This window comes from Physeter macrocephalus, chromosome 7, assembly GCF_002837175.3.
Source record: "Physeter macrocephalus isolate SW-GA chromosome 7, ASM283717v5, whole genome shotgun sequence".
NCBI classification, from domain to species: Eukaryota; Metazoa; Chordata; class Mammalia; order Artiodactyla; family Physeteridae; genus Physeter; species Physeter macrocephalus.
Genome location: NC_041220.1, coordinates 54,223,667 through 54,236,930, shown reverse-complemented (window position 1 = coordinate 54,236,930; position 13,264 = coordinate 54,223,667).

The window sequence follows — 13,264 nt, the reverse complement described above, 5'->3', positions numbered from 1 at the left end:
CTACATGCATTATATATGGAAATGCTCACAACAGCTCTACTAAGTGGTTGCTATTACCATACCCATTTACAGAAGAGGAATTTGAAGCTCTTTGTGAGTAATTTAATTAAAATAATTTAAGTTAATGAAGAAAAAAGGCAGAATCTAAAGCCATTCCCTTTTCTGAAACTCAGCAGGTGACTAGAGATCCCATGGTTTTTAATTTGCCTTGAATTCTAGACCATAGCTTTCAGAGCTTCCTGGAACACACCATCTATTCTCCAGCTCTGTCTACAAAGATAGACTAAGCTTTCCCCCACTGAGGCATGCAGGGCTGACCCCGGATGACCCCAAACCTATGAAGGACCAGATCTCATAGCGTAGTCATCGTGGGGCTTTTGATGCTCCTTCCAAGTCAGACATGGCCTAATGGAGGACGACACCTCACTGCAGCTCGCCAATGGGAGCTACGTCTTAGAAATGGCCTCTCTGTGGTTTTTATTAATTTCTTTCTAGAGCTCACTTTTCAACATTATCTTAAAAACCTTCACCTAATTATCTAATAAAACCTTAATTACCTGGAATCTTTAATTACAGAAGTTTTCTACTCTATCTTTCCGAGACGTGGAAAATGATAAGAAAATAAGCAAATTATCAAGAATTTATAAAATATTGCCAGAGAATGACATGGAATTCCAGAAAATGTGGACTCTTCGACAACTTCTATAGCTTAGAATATTTTGCCCTGAGAATGACATGCAAGTATTGGCCCTAATCATCAGTTTTCAAAGATTTGCTTAGTACACTGCAAGACAGTGTAAGAAAAGTCATTTTCAATAGTAAAGATTGAAATAGAAAGGAGGTCCAAGTTTTTATTTAATAATATCAAAAATCTAATTAACAGCAACAAAAAAAACTCCTATTCCTTGACCATTGCAAAGTTTTGGTAAACATATGCCATTTTGGCCTACAGGAGCTCTGTAAGTTATAATATTCACCTAATGATACCATCTACAAAGAGATTAACATCAGCTTACTACTTTTAAGGTACAGCATCAGACATAAGAGATATATTGATATTTTTATTTCAAATAGGATAGGTTTAAATTACAACCAAAGATCAGGCAGACTTTAAGCAGTATACAAACTGGTTCTGATCAACAGAGTATTTTGAAATGTGAAGGGTAATTCTGCCTTTATAATGTGACGCTATACTATTGATTTTCTGAAATACCAAAATGATTATATACTTAAATACAATTATGAAATTATGTAGACTTGGGTAATACAGGATGGTTAGGTAACACTTAAGTCTCTGACCCTCAGGTGCACAAATATTACTACTACCCAAAGGTTGTCCGAATCCATGTGTCAGTCTGGTGGATTTAGTAAAATTCTATTCATTGCTTTGAAGTTTATGATATGATCAAGTCAAAATACCAAAATATTCTTAATGAGAGTGCATATTTTAATGGATGGGATTGTATGCAAAATGATGGCAAAATTCAGTGACCATCTGTCGTACCACAAAAGATCTGCTTACAGTGTTAAAAACAATTAAGAAAGATCCATCCAAAATCAACATTATGTATTGGCTTGAGGCTCACTGAGCACCCTAGTTCTTTAGGCAGGAAGGCAGTGAACTGCAAATGCCCTCGCACTTTGCTGTTTCCACAATGCAACAGCCTGCCTTGAGGACAAGGTCACTCCAGCTGGTGTGGCCTGAACAGTACACTGAAGCTCCCTCTAAGCTCTGCGGAGATGTTACACTGTCATGTATTAATATCCGTACATTCCAGAAGAAAGGCAGACACTAAGACTCTACTGGATGATAGGTAATCAGCTTGGAACATTGTCCTGCACACAACACACAACCATCAGTCCAAAATGTGATCTGAATTGTTTCAGTATTAGAGATGGAGCTTCTCCAACCCACCTCCACTCTCTGTCCACTGAGGAAAAACGAGCTAATGTTACCCCCTTATTTAAGAAGGGGAAAATCTGCAACTGTTAGATGCTTTCCTCTCTGTTCTCAATAAACTGTGAAACCATTCCTTACATGGATTTAGCGTAGATTTATTGAGTAAGAGATCAGTGATTTAGCCACTTCTCAAACCAGACATCTGTCAGTTCTCGCTCATACTAGCTCCCACTCTACCAAGAAGCAAAATGCCTCCAAAATCATCCATCAGTAAATTATGCCAATCCCAAATGTCTTTTGTTGTGATGTTTATTTTTAATGTCCCAAGAGGCATGAAGAACAAGCATCTGGTTTTCAGTATGGCTTTTCATCCCATTTTCCGGCATTTAATTGAAGCATACGAAGTTCAAATAACTCATGCACTCTTTCAAAATGAAATTACTCAATTCACAGCAGAACACATGTCTCTGAAAGCCAATCCTGCCCACATTTTCTCCTTTGAAAATAAACGTAATAACAACAGCATCAGATAGTCCTCCCTCAAGATTCCTATTCACATATCCCAGAATTGTTGTTCAATACGGAGACTAAATACCGACAAAATATTTTTCCTGTCAAGAAGACCTCGTAATAGTCCAATATCCAGGCAGCATGTCAATTCGGCATTTGTTCTGAGGGTAGTATTGTTTAGTCGAAGTCTGAAACATGAGAGAAAAGACTGGAATGTTTCATAAGCAGTTTCTACAATATTGTCTGCACTACTGAAAATCCAGGGGACCTTATAAAGTTATCACCCGGTCCTGACCGTATCTTCATGTCTGCAAATAAGGGATAAAAAATAAATGCCTTGCTCCAACCACAAATATTCCAACGATAAAATGAAATTGGCCAAGCAAACGTAAGAAAAATATGATCATAACAATGCTTCTTTCAACTTCAGAAAGTTGTAAGAGTCTCTATCTCTCTTGAACACACAGCGTGGAATTTGTTCAATTCAGTCTCCCTGGAGGAAAGTTATAATCTTTGTTCAAATGAGGCGATGTCTTTAAAGGCAACAGGAGAACCTTTCAAGGTAAACCCCATTTTCTTCAGAGCCAGGTGGGAGGGTCACATTCCTGTGACAGTTACTGAAGATGATCTTGGAAAGAAACAGCAGGCAACTCCCCACCTAGACAAGGTAGATAAATAAGACCCTATGTCCTTTTCTGAGATGACTTTGCCCCCAATCTCAAATATGTCAATGTTATCATTTTACAGCAGACACAAATCTTGAAGCAATAAAAGATTCCTTTTAAGACAGATACAATAACAGAACTCTTTCTGCATATATTGGAGAGTCTTAAAGGTCCTTTTTTTCAGTATGTTTTTTGGGAAACAATGGAGTCTACAGGGGGAAGAAAGAAGGGTTGGGTTCTCCATCCCCCAGGAAATTAAATATTTAACATTTACTCATTAAAATGTTTTGAATTTCACAACCTGATTATAAGTCACCTCATTTCTAAGGAAGCTGTAGCATAATCCAGAGGAGGCTCACAGGTTTCCAAAGGAAGCTAAACCTATTTTTCATGTAGCACTAAGGAAGCTGTTGAATTTGTGCACATCAGAGACCTAATTGACTCACTGATCCAGTAATGATGGAAATGTTGTGACTTTAAAAAATTGAAACAGATTGGCAGAGTAGAGAACTGAAATACTGACTTTCTACAGCTGAAAACAATCAGGGAATGCATACAAGACAAAATGGATTTTATGCTCTACCACAATTCATTTCAGGCATTTCCATGCAAAGTAAAACATAAACAGATGTTGAAAACAGTTAACCTACTGAACCTACCTGCTGAAAGGAATCCTGCAGTAAAAAAAAAAAAAAAAAGTACAAGTAAGGATTTTATGTGTTAGATGGAGCAGCAATTTCTTTCCGAATACCTAGAGCAAAAGGATAGATTCCAAACTTAACATTCAGCACATGTTTTGCTGTATTTAATGAATATTCTAGTTGGAAAATACAGGGACAGTCTGTGTTGAGGTTTCCATTACAAAACATGTCTATGTTGCATGTCAGGAATCTCAGTAATTTGGTTTATTGCACTCATGCTTACTGAGCACCTATTCTGTGCACAGCTGGGCTATAGGGATAGAAAGATGGGAAAGACAGTCCTTGCCCGCTGGGAGTTAACAACTTACTTCCACCATATACAACCTCATGGGTAACTTCAAGACCCTGTGACAGGACGGTAACACAGGTAGGCAGAGAGGACTACAAGTCAACCACGGGTCAGAGGGAACCAGGGCATGCTCAATCCACGTTGTTACATTCCAAAAGAAACACAAATTTTGACTTTTGCACCAAGATAAAACAATAGTATTTCTTGTGCATTCATTCCCATGGGTCTCAAAGCATGTGTATGTTGGTTGAAGGTGGAGGGAGGCCAAGGGGAAGCAACGTCACTGACATTTGGAGCAGGACAGTTTTTCACTGACAGGACCCTCTCACAGACTGCAGGACCTTTGCTCCATCTAAGGCCAGCAGTAACTGTCCCCATGCCCAGGCACTCTGACCAACAATAGGTCCTCTGTTATTTCCACATGTCCCTGAGGGTAGGACCTTTTCTTGCTGAGAAGCACCCGGGCCATTCAGCAAGCATCTATTGAACACAGACTGCATCGTCATCTCTAAGCGCTGGATGCAAGACACATTCCTAAGTCAGCAAACTGTTCCTATGTTCTATAGGTATGAACTTACACGAGTAAGTTCTTTAACTTACATTAGTAAGTTCTTTAAGTCTTTAACTGAAGACTGAGAGTGTATGCCTTTTCTTCACAAACAGATGGTACATTTTTTGAGATCAAACGTTATGTCTTTTAAAAACTATAATTCAAAAAGATACATGCACCCTTATGTTCATAGCAGCACTATTCACAATAGCCAAGACATGGAAACAACCTAAATGTCAGATGAATGGATAAAGAAGATGTGGTACATATATACAATGGAAAACTACTCAGCCATAAAAAAGAATGAAATAATGCCATTTGTAGCAACATGGATGGACCTAGATATTATCCTACTAAGTGAAGTGAGTCAAAAAGAGAAAGACAAATACAATATGATATCACTTATATGTGGAACCTAAAATATGGCACATATGAACTTATCAATGAAACAGAAACAGACCCACACACATAGAGAACAGATTTGTGGTTGCCAAGGGGGAGGGGGTGGGGGATGGATGGAGTGGGAGTTTGGCAAACTATTACATATAGAATAAACAACAAGGTCTTACTGTGTAGCACAGGGAACTATATTCAATATCCTAGGATAAACCATAATGGGAAAGAAAGAATGTATATATGTGTATAACTGAATCACTTTGCTGAACATCAGAAATTAACACAACATTGTAAATCAACTATACTTCAATAAAATAATTTTTTTAAAAAACTATGTCTTTTAATTGTGACTATCACCCTACCTGGCACGTAAAAGAACCCAGAGTTTTAACATCAATATCAATCAATCAACATTAAAGAGGCATAATTTATTAGGTCTTTCAAAACCTAACACCTACTACATTGAACCAGGAATCTTGAGGAAGAGTAAGGAGTGGTATTTGGGGAGAAAAATATATACATGGAGTGATTATTTCCTGGGCAGGCAGGACATGGGGCTTTAAGCTTCTGTGGACCTGTACCAAGCGTGGCCCATGTAGATTTTTGACTTTGGGCAATCTCTGTGGCCTCTGCCCCAAACTACACATGTGTTGCTTGGCCCAGTGATTCAGGTAAGGCTGAGGTACCAAACTTTTGTAGTTCCTGGAGGTGAGCAGAACAAAATGTGCTGCCTGGAAACTACAAAACAGCTGAGATCCATGAGCTCTCCAGGAGTAGATGTGAACTAGTCTTGATTATTTGTGCCGTCTTAGAAAAGGTATTGAAGAAAGGCTGCCCCAAATTCCATGCCCTATTATGTTGTTATAAATCGCACTCAGGCCGATGGAAAGAAATCAGCAAGTGGAGGTACCAACACCTCAGATACATGGGGCTTGTTCACAGGTGTTGGTGGTCCTCCATCACATGGTCCCAATTCCCTCTAAATTTGTTAATTAAATAACCTCTGATGCTGGTTCTAGATTTTAGAGACCTAATTCATGGATTCGGTCAGAGAAAGGTGGTTGGTTTTGCTACAAAACAAACAAAAAAGAATGCAAGCCTTTACCTGTGTGTACGCCATCTTCTTGGGGTGAAGTAAGAACACAACTCAACAAAACTTCTGCAAACGCAAAGCTAAAAAAGCAATTCAAAAGGCCTGTGCAATTGAACGTTCTGTCTTTACAGAAGTGGTTTAACTCAGGAAGTCAAAGGCGATGTGGAATGGTTTGAAAAACACATCAGTCTTATCTTCAGACCAACAAATTGATGAATCTGAAGAAAGAGACAGAGTTCCTTAAGAGAAAGGCTGAGCTTTGAGCTGATAGGCTGAGCAGATAGATAGTAAGGAGAAAATGTGACTCTGAAGGTCTAGACAGATATAGAAAGGCAAAGAGTCATACCCAGGTCTAATACTTTTAGACTATTAGAAAGGGGAGATGTTCTTGGCAGTTACTAGATGATAATATATGGGGGGAAGCCAAAGAAACCAAACAGAGGAGGAAGGGCAAGCTCTCAAAGAATAAATGAATTGACTGCCCCCAAGGGGGCAAGGACCAGAGAAATTACTGAAAGCTTCTTAAAGCTGCAGATAGATAGACAGTTCATTACAAGAATAAATAGGGAACCATACCTTCAAGACTGGACAGCTATGTTAAGCAGCTATTGAAAATCTAGATATATTGGACAGGGTAAGATCTGGAAAAGATGAACTATGTTAAAAGGGAGCTGGGCAGTCCATAACAGATTGAATCCAAGCCTAGGTTAGATGAAGACCTGATAGAAGAACACCGTTTAGATAGAAATTAACCAACTCAGGAGGATAAGGGTAGACAGGTTATTTGAACATAGAAGGTTTTGGTAGACCCAGGATCCACTGATTTCATATTTCTGGCTATGGGAGCCCTTGCAGAGGAAGAGTAGATGAGTCAGTTAGAAAATAAGTGATGGCCAGAATGCAAAGAGGAACTAAAAGCAAGCTCAGCAAGGAGTACTGGACCTACATGAAATCCAAATGGAAAATAACCAAACTCAGAAACGGGTTGAAGCCTTTCAAACTCAGCAAGGTGTCCCTAGAGGAGGAGGGAACAAGCAGAGACAAAAACAGCCTAGAAAAGAAAATATCTTTATAGTTAGTAATATAGACTCTAGTATGAGGAAACAACCATTCCTAGCAAGGGAGGGACGAGGAGGGAATCAGAGTCCTCAAAAACTGTGAAAGATGATAGGAGAGGAGAAATGATTCCATCAACCTCACCCAGTGAAGGGTTTCACAAGGTCCTGATCCAGAAGCACATTGTATGTTATCTGTGGACACTGTAATACCCACAGTTGAGCATGTTCTCTTTCATCATATCCCACCAGCCTCTAATTCATCATTCTGGCCTGCTTTCCTGCCCTTAGCATCTGTGAGACATGAAGAAAACCTAAGATAACCCTGCTCCCTTTGGTTTAGCCAGTTCTAAGTTTTCTATAACTTATAACCAATAGAGTCCTATTAAATACAGAATACCTCCCAATAATTTTATACACAGTCCAGGAGATTCCAACTGCCATTACCACCCCAAGGCCAGGAAGGTAGTCTCTCTCGCTTAGGATGCTTTCTGGGTATCTACAAAGTACACAAGTGGAGCCAGGAGTGTGGGCTCCTAGCAAGTGTCACTTCCCTCCCCTCCTGACATGTTCTCTTTTCCACATCTAACCACCTGTGGTTTCTTCAACTATTGTTTAGGCCAATTTAACTATATAGCTGCATTCACAAGAGAGAGAGAAATCTTTAGGGGCAAGAAAAGGCAGGGAAACTGAAATCCAGAGTAGGAAGTGTGAAAATTGACACCGAGAGTTCTGGCAATTGGGGGTGAGGGGAGGAACGGGTTACTGGACCCCAAAATAGGCCCAGTTAGCGTGGGTCTTGGGTTTCGATGCCAAGGAAGGAACCTGAGAAAAGGTCTAGGCTGAGAGTTGGAGCTGAGAGCCTTGAATCAAGCCAGGGTGCTCAGAGGACCACATTCTCAGTGACAGGGGGATTAGAAAAAGTTCCTCTTAAATAGCCCAAGGAAAGGACTAAGAAAGGTATCTGTAAAAGTGAAAAAAATGAAAAGCTCTTAGGAAAAATAAAAAATTCCAAGCCTGTCTCATGAGCAGGCCTGGGCACCAAATTTATACTATAGTCAAAGTGTAGAATTCTCAAGCTGTGAAACTAATATAAAAATAAATCCCAGACTGGTGATTCCACTAGGTGCCTGTCAGAAGCAAACCAAAACCACTCTGCATATCCGTATAACCCTTCCCCACTCCCCAAATGAGCTCACAATAAAAAAAATTAACAACACATGAGAAAGTGATCTGCCAAGTTGTGCTAAGAGGTGAAGGCAGAGAAATGGGCAATAGTTCCCGTCCTCATGGAACACACAATTTACCAGAGAAGAAACCGAGTAAATAGCTATACAAATGTTCACTCAGTTCCAACTGCGATGAGTGCTATATAGAGTAAGCACCAGGTAAAGAATTGGGGGTAATGCAAAAAATGAACATCCAAAACCCACTTCTGCCTTTTTTTGTTAAAACTTAACATGTTCTTTGCAAATGACATGACTGAGAAGGGGTTACTATCCAAAATATCTAAACAGCTCACATAGCTCAACATCAAAAAAACAAACAACCCGATTAAAAAATGAACAGAAGACCTGAATAGACAAATTTCCAAAGAGGACATGCAGATGGCCAAGAGGCACATGAAAAGATGCTCTACATCGTTGATCATCAGGGAAATGCAAATCAAAACCACAATGAGATATCATCTCACGCCTCTCAGAATGGCTATCATCAAAAGTAACAAATGTTGGCAAGGATGTGGAGAAAAGAGGACCCTCCTACACTATTGATGGGAATGTAAATTGGTGCAGCCACTGTGGAGAACAGTATGCAGGTTTCTCCAAAAACTAAAACTGGAACTACCATATGACCCAGCAATTCCACTCCTGGAGAGTTGGAGCTGAGAGCCTTGGGTATACATCTGAAAGAAACGAAAACACTAATTTGAAAAGATACATGCACCCCAGTGTTCACAGCAGCAGTATTTACAAATGCCAAGATATGGAAGCAACCTGAGTGCCCATCAATAGATGAATAGAGAAAGATGATGTGGTACATATATACAATGGAATATTACTCAGCCATAAACAGAATGAAATAATGCCATTTGCAACAACACGGATGGAACTGGAGGGTATTACGCTAAGTGAAATGAGTCAGAGAGAAAGACAAACGCTGTTATGTTATCACTTCTATGTGGAATCTAAAAAGTACAACAAACTAGTGAATATAACAAAAAAGAAGCAAACTTACAGATATGGAGCACAAATTAGTGGTTACCGTGGGGAGAGGGAAGGGAGAAGGGGTAGTATAGGGGTAGGGAATTAAGAGGTACAAACTATTATGTATAAAACAAGCTACAAGGATATATTGTACAACACAGGGAACATAGCAAATACTGTAATAAGTATAAGTGGAGTATAAACTTTAAAATCGTGAATCACTCTATGGTACACTTGTAACCTATATAATATTGTACATCAATTATACCTCAGAAAAAAACAAAAAAAAAACACAAAAATCTCAACATGCTCAACTTAACTACAAGAGGGAGTAGTCTAATATTGAAAATCTTTCAATGACAAGAGATATTAATGAATGTTTACATATAGGCACTCAAAACTGAATTACTAGAATTATGATTTCAGCCATAATAATTTACCTTCCCAGCTTCTTTCCACTGATGGTCCCCAATGTTTTTAATATGTTAATACATACATTATAAACAGTGCTAGAAGTTTCATATTCATGACGAGAGTCCCAAAGATTAAGAATTACTTAACATTTCCTAAAATTGCAAGATGATGATGAAAAAAAAGGCTTTTGAGAGTACATATCTCATTGGCCCATCCATCATATTTTTAAATTTTGTTTTGACATCTTTCCACAGTTAGTATTCCCAACTAATAAAGCATTTAAAAAATCACAATGCAGTATTTCACGAAGAATAACATCTGTCAATTCTCTTGACTTTCTTTCCAGTGCTAAGGTTGTCAGCACTTTGAAACAAAAGCAAACATATAAATGATAAATGTTTTAAAATATGTACAATATTATGGATATATCTAATTTGCCTATGAAAAGGCAAACCTCTGGCTTGAAATTTAAAAAGGCTAAACTAATGAAAAGATGTCGTTAAATGTTTAATAAAGTGCCTAATCTTGATGTATTGCCTTTTATCCCTTCCAAAGAAAATGCAATGAAGAATCACAGCTGTGAATTACATGATTATAAATAATCCTGTTTTCAGTTGTAGAAGTTAGAGAATTCTCCTTTTGGAAGTATAAGAATAAATTGTGTATTAACAGTATAGTAATTGTTTACTGCTTTCCAAAAAAAAAAAAAAAGGTTGCCAAAAGATCGGCTATTACAAATAAACTTTGTTAGTGTAGATACAAACATTAAAAAAAAATCTCCTGAAATTATCAACATTTACTTTTTTTCCCTTTTCTAAAAATTTGAAGCAACCACATATTTATAGAAAAGTTGGAAGCACAGTAAATACAAAGAGCTTTTCTTCTGAACCATTTGACACTAAGTTGCTAACTGGTTGTCCTATCCCTCTAGGATATGTTACTCCTACATAACCAAAGGAAATTCCATTGATACATTGCTACCATCTGATTCTCAGAACCCATTCCAGTCTTGCCCAGTCCCAATAATACCCCTTAAACCAAAAAGGTCTAACTTAGAATCACGTATTACACCTAATTTTCATGTCTCTTTAGTCTCCTTCAGTCTTGTTCCACTTCCATGACTTTGACGCTTCTGTAAATTACAGGCCAGTTATTGTGTAGAATGTTCCTTAGTAGTAGTTTAGGATTAAATTACATCTTTAGCAGAAATATCACAAAAGTGATACTACACTCTTCTCATTGCATCCTATCAATTTGTCCCTTTACTGATGATAATCCCATCAATCACATGATAAACACGGTGTCTGCCACACCTCCCATGTAATCAATAAGTATTTTGTAGTGGAATATTGAAATAATATAAATATCCCAGCCCTTCAAACTTTCAGTTTATCTTTTATTGACATATGCCTGGGCTCTTGGTTTCCTATTTTATTCAATACTTTATTACGTGTACTATCATTATTTATTTTTGATCCTCAAATTGCCCTTCATTTGGCCTGTGGAAGCCAATTCAAGCTGGCTTCTGTGTCCTTTGAACTTGCCCACACCCTTCTTTGAGCACTTTCTTGCTTTCTGGAACAAGATGTTTTGGACTCATCTTGTACTTTCCTTGTCTCGCCCTTGGAAGTAGCCCTTTCTCCAAGGAGCCTGGTTTCTTCTTGCAGAAAATGGTATCTGAAACCAAGATCTGGAGGCCCCTTGGAACTCACAGGGCGTGCTCACGGCTCTTAGCTTGCGGCTGTTCCTAGCCTCTCTCAGCACACAGAGCTGGAGGGGAAAATGTATTTATACAGTGTGTGCCCTCACGTGTGCACACACATACATATAGACGCTCACATCTGTATTTATTTCTACATCTACCTTTATATGTTGAAACATATACATTTATACCCGTATCTCTAATTCCAATCCCATTAGGGTTATAAATCTAGTTTTCTGCCTTTCTATATTTTTCACTCCTTTTTCCAACAACAGAAAACCTGGCTTGTTCTCAGCTGATTTGATCAGTCTCCCAGTCTGTAAGGACTCTCCCACTATCCCGACCACATCACCTGCGGAGGTGCCACGCTCACCCTGCCCAGAGCTCCAACATCCCACGCCGGCTGCCCCGTGTCCACGCCGGCTGCCCCGTGTCCACGCCGGCTGCCCCGTGTCCACGCCTTCCTCATCCTGCTCAGCTTCGACCCTACACCTTAAGCCGAACTCCCTCCCAGCCTCCTCATCCGACCTGGGCTCCTACACGTCCCACAGGCCACCCCTCCGCGGCGATGCTGTCCTCAACATTAGGGTTCTAAGCCACCGCACTACCCCTCAGGGCACCTCGGAGGCACCTTGCTCTGCTCCCCGACCAGATTCCGGGCTCAGCTGCTCAGCAAAGGGGGAGGAAAAGGAGAATCCACACAAAGGTTTGAAGTCTATAGAAAGCAATCAATGTTATTCTTTTTTCACTCTTTTCTTACTTTTAACACGTATAAAAGAGGAATAAAATGACAAGATCTAGCTCTTGCAGCCTTCTCAGCTACTTTTAAGTCAGTAGCTGGTGAGGACGTGTGTTGTGTGTGTTTAATGTTTTATGCTACGCAGCCAGACCATCCCAGAAGCTCTGCACTCATTACTTCCCATCAGAGTTGACCTATTTCCCCGCCTCACAGCAGAGCATCCGGAAAAGGCCAAGTTGGATAATTTGTTGCATTTTCCCTTTGTCTTGGGGAAACAAGGCCTCTTAAGGGGAAAAGGCCAAGATAATTTGTTATATTTTCCCTGGGTCTTGGAGAAATGTGAGTGGAGAAACAACAAACATTTTAAAAGAAAAAAAAAAAAACACTTTTACAAATTAAAAAAATAATAAATTAAAAGTTTGTTTTAATTTTAAAAAATTAAAATAATTATCCTATGGGTTTTGTTTACTTCCCGTAGGGAGAATAAATAATTTTTCTGGAAAGAAGATATGTCTCACCTGTTGGGAAAGCTTTCTTTTAAGGAAGCAGGGGAGAGAGTCGTCAGCTTTTAGGAATTTCTGACACAAAATGATTGGAGAATACTGCTAGTTAGGAGTATATATTTCTTATCCAGAGAGCATTTTTGTTCCTCTCATTGACGTTCAGCTGACAGAGGTAAAGTTAAAACAATACAAACAAAGCTGTTGGTGTTCAATGTCATTGCAGCATTATTCACAATAGCCAAGACACAGAAGCAGCCTAAATGCCCACTGAAAGATGAATGGATAAAGAATATATGGTGTATATATATATATATACAATGGAATATTACTCAGCCATAAAAAGAATGAAATGATGCCATTTGCAGCAACATGGATAGACCTAGAGGTTATCATACTAAGCGAAGTAAGTCAGAAAGAGAAAGGCAGATACCATACCATATCACTCATATGTGGAATCTAAAATATGATACAAATGAACTATTTACAAAACAGAAATAGACCCACAGACACAGAAAACAAACTTATGGTTACCCAAGAGGAAAG